The 8,420-nt window shown below is 41.9% G+C and overlaps 1 protein-coding gene and 1 long non-coding RNA gene across 9 annotated transcripts in view; both read right to left on the bottom strand.

The window, feature by feature from the left end:
* LOC127008314 (cytoplasmic polyadenylation element-binding protein 2-like) overlaps window positions 1-8,420 on the bottom strand; it is a 104,692-nt gene that overhangs the window by 82,137 nt on the left and 14,135 nt on the right. The window lies entirely within an intron of this gene.
* Window positions 5,497-6,960, bottom strand: LOC127008322 (uncharacterized). Its single transcript, XR_007761032.1, has 2 exons — window positions 6,685-6,960; window positions 5,497-6,535 (listed from the first exon to the last, which is right to left on the bottom strand). It is a non-coding gene; the product is annotated as an uncharacterized LOC127008322 (long non-coding RNA).

The raw sequence follows: 8,420 nt of genomic DNA, 5'->3' as shown, positions 1-8,420 counted from the left end.
GAAAAGCCTAGAAGTAAAAACGTTCACGGCGAAGAAAAGCCTTGAAGTTAAAACGTTCACGGCGAAGAAAAGCCTTGAAGTAAAAACGTTCACGGCGAAGAAAAGCCTTGAAGTAAAAACGTTCACGGCGAAGAAAAGCCTAGAAGTAAAAACGTTCACGGCGAAGAAAAGCCTTGAAATAAAAACGTTCACGGCGAAGAAAATACGAAATAAAAACGTTCACGGCGAAGAAAAGCCTTGAAATAAAAACGTTCACGGCGAAGAAAATCCGAAATAAAAACGTTCACGGCGAGGAAAAAGCTTGAAATAAAAACGTAAAAATAAATAAAACCAACCTAACCTATCACGTGGTCTCTCAGCTGTCACCTACGAGCCTAACCTACACACACTCAATGCCACGTTGAAGCCTAACCCAGATATCCGTATTGATTGTGCCATGAAATTGTAATATGAAAATGGATTAATCAACAGGAATATGCATGTGGATTCGCTGTATGTGGAGTGATTACAGATAACACCCTCCCCTTTCTCCTCTTCCCCTCTCCTTCCTCTTCCCCTTCTCTTCCCCTTCTCTTCTTCCCCATCCCTTTTCTTCTCTTTTCCTCCTCCTCCTCCTCCTCCTCTTTATTACAGCTGACCCCTCCCCCTCTCTCCTTCCTCTTCCCTTCTCCTCCTCGTTCTCCTTCCCTTCCCCTCTCCTCCTCCACCCCCTTCCCTGTCCTTCTCTTCCTCTTCCCAATCCCTTTCCCCTCTTCTCTTCTTCCCCCTCCCTTTCCCTCCTCTCTTCTTTCCCCTTCCCTTCCCTCTTCTCCTCCTCCTCCCCCTTCCATTTCCTTCTCTTCCTCTTCCCCCTCCCTTTCCCCTTTCCTCTTCCTCCTTCCCTTCCCTCCTCTCCTCCTCCTCTTCCCAATCCGCGGCCTTCATTATAATATATACAAGTTGATCTAATATTAATAACGCGGTTGTCTTCTCCTCTCTCCCCCCTTCCCACCCACCTCCCGCGGCTGCCCAGACAGGTAAGGTAGTGTGTCGAAATGATATTCGGAACAAGCGTGTGTGTGTCTAGCGGGCTGTCACGTCATGCTGGTCTGAAGTGAATAATTGATAAGAGGGTAAGGAAAGGAGGGAATAGGAGGGGAAGGGGGCGGTGTAGCGGGGGAAAGGAAGCGTTTATTATCACCACAAATCAAGGGTAATATGTATCAATTAAGGTCAGATTAGAAAGTTGGAAAGTTTCGTTTAGTCGGCGCAACATCTGAGGTCAGGTGAGATATAGTTAGGTTAGGTCAGGTTAGGCTTGGTTAGGTGAGGTTAAGTTTGGTTAGATATAGCAGTTAGGTTAGGTTAGGTTACATAAGGTTAGATACAGTAATTAGGTTTGATTTTGCTTGGTTAGGTCAGGTTAGATATAGTTAGGTTAGGTCAGGTTAGGCTTGGTTAGGTGAGGTTAAGTTTGGTTAGATATAGCAGTTAGGCTAGGTTAGGTTACATAAGGTTAGATACAGTAATTAGGTTTGATTTTGCTTGGTTAGGTCAGGTTAGATATAGTTAGGTTAGGCAAGGTTAAGCTAGGTTAGGTGAGAAGTTAGATTAGATATAGTTGTTAGGTTAGGTTAGGTTAGGTTACGTAAGGTTAGATAAGGTTAGGTTATATTACGTTAGATTTTGTTTGGTTAGGTCAGGTTAGACTAGGTTAGGTGAGGTTAGGTTACGTAAGGTTAGATAGGGGTAAGGTTAGGTTATATTAGGTTAGATTTTCTTTGGTTAGGTCAGGTTATAGTTAAGTTAGGTCAGGCTAGGATAGGTTAGGTGAGGTTAAGTTAGGCTAAATATAGTTGTTAGGTTATGTTAGGTAAGGTTGGGTTATATTAGGTTAGATTTGGTTTGGTTAGGTGGGGTTATAGTTAGGTTAGGTCAGGCTAGGATAGGTTAGGTGAGGTTAAGTTAGGCTAAATATAGTTGTTAGGTTATGTTAGGTAAGGTTGGGTTATATTAGGTTAGATTTGGTTTGGTTAGCTCAGGTTAGATATAGTTAGGTTAGGATAGGTTAGGTGAGGTTAAGTTAGGCTAAATATAGTTGTTAGGTTAGTTAAGTAAGGTTGGGTTATATTAGGTTAGATTTGGTTTGGTTAGCTCAGGTTAGATATAGTTAGGTTAGGATAGGTTAGGTGAGGTTAAGTTAGGTTAAATATAGTTGTTAGGCTAGGTTAAGTAAGGTTGGGTTATATTAGGTTAGATTTGGTTTGGTTAGCTCAGGTTAGATATAGTTAGGAGACCTCTAAGCTACGTCAGTGCTATGGACATATGTTTACGAGTAAGTGGCGCCTCGGTGACGTGTACGCGAGCAGCACTTAGAAGAACACCTTGGCAAGACGCGTAGGAGGGCGTAATAAGAGCGTAGGAGCACGTACAGAGAGGCAACTTCAGGGACTAGCGCGCCACAAGCATATGACTGACTACGCACTTTCCTGAGACCTCTTCTAGTGTTGCTTTGCTGAGAGTATTGCTTTGCTTATAATAGTGTTCCTGTGCTTATAATAACGTTGCTTTGTTTATAATAGTGTTCCTGTGCTTATAATAACGTTGTTTTGCTTATAATAATGTTACTTTGCTTATAATAGTGTTCTAAATCTCTTGGACTTCCTGGACGCCTTTTGTGTGTTAATTAATGAGACTAGTAAATAAAGTCACATACTGTAATTTATTCCTAGGCCTATACTACTCCTGGATATTTTTTTTCCACTGCCCTCTTCCCCATTCCCTTCCCCTCTCCTCCTTTTCCCCTTCCCTTCCATTGTCCTCCTCTTTCTCCTTCCCTTCCCCACTCCTCCTTTTCCCCTTCTCTCTCCCCTTCCCTTCCCCTCTCCTACTTTTCCCCTTCTCTTCCCCCTCTTCCTCTTCCCTCTTCCCTTCTCTCCTCCTCTTCTCTCTTCCCTTCTCTCTTCTCCTCTTCCCCTTCCCTTCCACTGTCCTCCTCTTCTCCCTTCCCTTCTCTCTCCTCCTCTCCCCCTTCCCTGTTCTCTCCTAAACGAGAATAAACTGTAAATTCCTATGGCTATACTCTTACATATCTTGGTGTCCCTGTTTGTTTGTTTTCCAAGCTGAACGAGAGCAAGTAAACAAAACAAACAAACAACACACAAACAAGGCGGTGATGAAACTGTTTAACCCCACTGAGGAGGAGGAGGAGGAGGAGGAGAGTTGGTGAAACAAGTGATGCTGGTGTCCGATTCCTCCTGCTTAACAATGCTGTGTGTGTGTGTGTGTGTGTGTGTGTGTGTAGGCGCGCCACGTATGAGAGGCGTACTCTGTCCAGGGGCCCTCCACCACCTGCAGGAGAGGGGGTCGGTGGGGGGTGGAAGCAAAAGGGAAGGAGAAAGGGGAATGGGAGAAAGGGAGATAAAGGAGGAAGGAGAGAAGGGGAGGGGATGGAAAAGAGGAAGAAGAGGAGAGGTAAAGGGATGAGGTAAGGAGAGGAAGGATGAGAGGGAAGGGGGGAAGAGGGGAAGGAGAAGAGGAGGAAGACGAAGTAAGGGAGATAAAGAGGGGATGGGGGATGATGGGGAGGTATTACGAGAAGGGGAAGGGGAGGGGGAGGAAAGGGGGAAAGATGTTACAGGAGAGGTGGGGAAGGGAGGGGAGATTGGGGGGAGGGGAAGGGAGAGGAGAGGAGGGAAGGGGAAGGGAGGGGAGGGGAGGGGGAGCCATGAACACCTCATGCAATGTATACTACACAGGAGGGGCCTCTCTCTCTCTCTCTCTCTCTCTCTCTCTCTCTCTCTCTCTCTCTCTCTCTCTCTCTCTCTCTCCACTCACCTCCACTTACCACATGCTATTCGTTTAGTATGCTCTCTCTCTCTCTCTCTCTCTCTCTCTCTCTCTCTCTCTCTCTCTCTCTCTCTCTCTCTCTCTCTCTCTCAAACAGGGTCGTCGTGTCAGCTGGAGGGACGCAACACACACACACACACACACACACACACACACACACACACACACACACACACACACACACACAGAGACTGGAATAGGTAGATAGATCGATAGAAATAGAAATGTACTGAGAGAGAGAGAGAGAGAGAGAGAGAGAGAGAGAGAGAGAGAGAGAGAGAGAGAGAGAGAGTGTACCCTAAGAGGAGGCGGTGGTGTAGGAGGCGGTGGTGGTGGTGATGTAGGTGGTGGTGATGATGGTGGTGCTCCTGAACCTGTCAATATTAAAGGATTTGGGGGCTGCTGTAGATAAGACGAAGGGGAGGAGGGGGAGGGGGGGGAAGGGAGAGAGGAAGGGGAGGAGGGGGAGAGGGAGAGAGAGATGAGGATAGGGTTATAGATGATAGTGAGGGAGGGAGAGAGAGGGAGAGGAGCACAGGAAGGGAGGGGAGAGAAGGGAGATAGGAATAAGGGGGGGAGGTGATAAGGAGGGAGGGAGAGGGATAGAGGGAAGGAGGGAGGGAGAGAGGAAGGGGCACAGAGGACGAGAAAGAGGAGGAGGAGGAGGAGGAGGAGGAGGAAGGGAAAGGCAGAGGGAGGGAGGAAGTACAGAGAGAAGAAAGGGAAGGAAAGGGAAGGGAAGGGAAGGGAAGGGAAGGGAAGGGAAGGGAAGGGAGGTCTTACTGATAACCTGTGTGTGTGTGTGTGTGTGTGTGTGTGTGTGTGTGTGATAACTCTATCGGCCCATCACAACCAAATACTAAACTCGTACAAACAGGCGAGGGAGGTGAACGAGTGAACTGGAAAAAAACGTGAACATTACACGTTCAAAATACCTTCCATCTTCCCACCTTCCTGACACATGCAAAGGAACTAGTTAATACTATTTCTACCATTCATATATTTTTTTTTCTTAAGTCCTCCCCTTCTATCTAAAAGCATGTTCCCGTTTTTTTTTTTTTTCTTTAATAGTCTATCCTTATTTCCAATGCACTAACTATTTACTTTCTTCCCATTTTCTTTTTTTTCTACAATATATACACGCAGATAGTTTATATGAATTCATCCATATATATAGTTTTTTTTTTTTCCTGGGTCTAAGAGCATGTTCCAGTTTTTTCCTTAATAGTCTATCCTTATTTCCAATCCACTAACTTTTTTTACGCTTTCTTCCCAATTTCTTCTTCTTTGTTCAGTATATACAAGCAAACAGTTTATATTAGTTCTTCCAATTATGTTTTTTTTTTCTCTAAGTCCTTCCCTTACTCTTCGTTTTGTTGTAGTTTTGCTTTATTTCTTATCCTTATTTCCAATCCACTAACTTTTTTACGCTTTCTTCCCAATATCTTCTTTGTTCAGTATATACAAGCAAACAGTTTATATTAGTTCTTCCAATTATGTTTTTTTTTTTCTCTAAGTCCTTCCCTTCCTCTTCGACTTGTTGTAGTTTTGCTTTATTTTTTATCCTTATTTCCAATCCACTAACTTTTTACTTTCATCCCATTTTCTTATTTTCTTCAGTATATACAAGCAGTTTATATTAGTTCTTCAATTTGTTTTTTTTTCCCTCCAAGTCCTTCCCTTCCTTCTAATCTTGTTCCAGTTACTCCTTATTTTTTTATCCTTATTTCCAATCCACTATTATTTCCTATTTCCATTTTCTTCTTGGTTCAGTATATACAAGCAAATAGTTCTTCCAATTATGTTTTTTTTCCTCTAAGTCCTTCCCTTCCTTCTAATCTTGTTCCAGTTACTCCTTATTTTTTTATCCTTATTTCCAATCCACTATTATTTCCTACTTCCATTTTCTTCTTGGTTCAGTATATACAAGCAAACAGTTCTTCCAATTATGTTTTATTCCTCAAAGTCCTTCCCTTCCTTCTAATCTTGTTTCAGTTACTCTTTATTTTTTTATCCTTATTTTCAATCCATTATCTTTTACAATTTCTTCCCATTTTCTTTAACGCCCATTTATATATTTTTTCCTAAGTCCTTCCCTTCCATCTCCTCTTGTTCCAGTTCTCCTTCAGTACCACAAGCCCCGTTTTCACTCCACACACACACACACACACACACACACACACACACACACACAAACAGTCCTTCACTCCACTGTATCTATTTGTTCTATTTCGGGTCACGTCCATCTGTCTGTCTGTCTGTCTGTCTGTCTGTCCTCACCATGGCAACATCAATGACGTGGAGTCCTGTCTTCGTAAATCCTGTCTTCTCTATACATTTTCTCCTCGATGAAGTCAAGCTATCGAGGGACACTTTTTTTTTCTTTTTTACTCGCGGTAGAAAACTATATCGAAGCTTTTTTTTATTTCGCTTTAATTCAATATCGAACTTTTTTTTTTTTTTTGCTGTTTATAGAAAACTATCGAACCTTTTTTATGTCGCTTTAAGAAAACTAAATATCGAACTCTTTTTATTTTTGCTGTCTAAAGAAAACTATCGAACCTTTTTTTATGTCGCTTTAAGAAAACTAAATATCGAACTTTTTATTTTTGCCGTCTAAAGAAAACTATCGAACCTTTTTTATGTCGCTTTAAGAAAACTAAATATCGAACTTTTTATTTTTGCTGTCTAAAGAAAACTATCGAACCTTTTTTATGTCGCTTTAAGAAAACTAAATATCGAACTCTTTTTATTTTTTGCTGTTTAAAGAAAACTATCAAACCTTTTTTATGTCGCTTTAAGAAAACTAAATATCGAGCTCTTTTTATTTTTGCTGTCTAAAGAAAACTATCGAACCTTTTTTATGTCGCTTTAAGAAAACTAAATATCGAACTCTTTTTATTTTTGCTGTCTAAAGAAAACTATCGAACCTTTTTTATGTCGCTTTAAGAAAACTAAATATCGAACTCTTTTTATTTTTGCTGTCTAAAGAAAACTATCGAACCCTTTTTTTATTTTATCTCGCTTTAAAGAAAACTCAATATCGAACCTTTTTTTTTGCTCTCTAAAGAAAATTATCGAATCTTTTTTCATCATTCTAAAGAAAATTATATATCGACCTTTTTTTTTCTCTCTCTCTCTCTCTCTCTCTCTCTCTCTCTCTCTCTCTCTCTCTCTCTCTCTCTCTCTCTACTTAATTACCTTTTTTTTACCATACCATATCTACCTTGTTCTCTACCTGCCTTGCTAATTATAACACCTTGATGGTTACCTGTTATGACTCTACCTGGTTACCCTATTATCTACCTCTCTAAATTATAACACCTTTCCTTTACCTACTTTGTTCTCTACCTGTCTTCCTACTTACAGATTCTTGATAGTTAACTCGTACACCTCTGGCTAATCTTACACCTGGTTACCTTGTCCTTCACCTAATTGCAACACCTTGATAGCGACCTCTCCCGGCTCTATTTACTGCCACACCTTCCATCTACCTGCCCACCTTCCTTATCACCACCACACCTTGTTAATGAAATTCCTGAGCCGTCATATCAAGGGCTTTCACATTAATCTGAGTATTATTAGAGTTGGTAAGGACTAGATTTTTTTGTTGTTGTTGTTTGTTTTTGTTTGCAGCAATGAAAGCAGCATAAGAGCGGTCAGTGGACGACGAAACTAAAGGCTTCAACGAATGCAATGAAAACAACGAAAACAGAAAAACCTGCTAAACGCTGGTTGGTGATGCAGACCAGCTTTTGTTTTTGTTTTGTTTTTACTTTCTTTTACTTACAACGAAACTTACGGAAGCATCAAAAAGGGGAAGAACAAACGACAAAAAAAAATCGAGCAAAAACAAAGGGAAATAAAACAGAAAAAAACGCAAGTCCTGCAAAAAAGAGGACTTCAAGTGCGTATTCTTAAACATTGCGGCGCCCACGACTTTTCATATTCGACAAGGTTTTAATAAGAGTCTAGACATTTCAAGGGGTAGTTTTATGATCATGAGGACAGACTGACTCTTCTTCTGTACCGTGAGCCATAAGAACACACGCATGGGGACCCGATTGATCTCCTTCACGGCCGTTGGAAATAGCTGACGGCGCCCACGACTTTTCATACGACAAGGTTTTAATAAGAGTCTAGACATTTCGAGGGGTAGTTTTATGACCATGAGGGCAGACTGACCCTTCTTCTGTACCGTGACCCTAAACAAACACTCATGAAGACCTGATTGATCTCCTTCACGGCGGTTGGAAATAGCTGACGGCGCCCACGACTTTTCATACGACAAGGTTTTAACAGGAGTTTAGGCATTTCAAGGGGTAGACTGACTCTTCTTCTGTACCGTGAGCCATAAGAAAACACGCATGGGGACCCAACTGATCTGGAAACAGTTGACGTGAGCAGCTGCGGAAGGGTCTGGGAATACCGACATGTTGTGAGACTATTGCTATTTTGGGTACACCTTAGCGCGTCCATCAACACAGGAATGGGGGTTTATTAGCTCCTCCATGAATATTCCAGCGGCAATGATAATAATAGAAGGGAGGCAAAGGGATGTGATGAAGCGATGGTGTGTGTTGTGATTTGAT

Source organism: Eriocheir sinensis, chromosome 37 (genome assembly GCF_024679095.1).
Source record: "Eriocheir sinensis breed Jianghai 21 chromosome 37, ASM2467909v1, whole genome shotgun sequence".
Classification (NCBI taxonomy): domain Eukaryota; kingdom Metazoa; phylum Arthropoda; class Malacostraca; order Decapoda; family Varunidae; genus Eriocheir; species Eriocheir sinensis.
The sequence above is the reverse complement of the archived record's forward strand: the minus strand, read 5'-3'. Positions and strand labels throughout refer to the sequence as shown.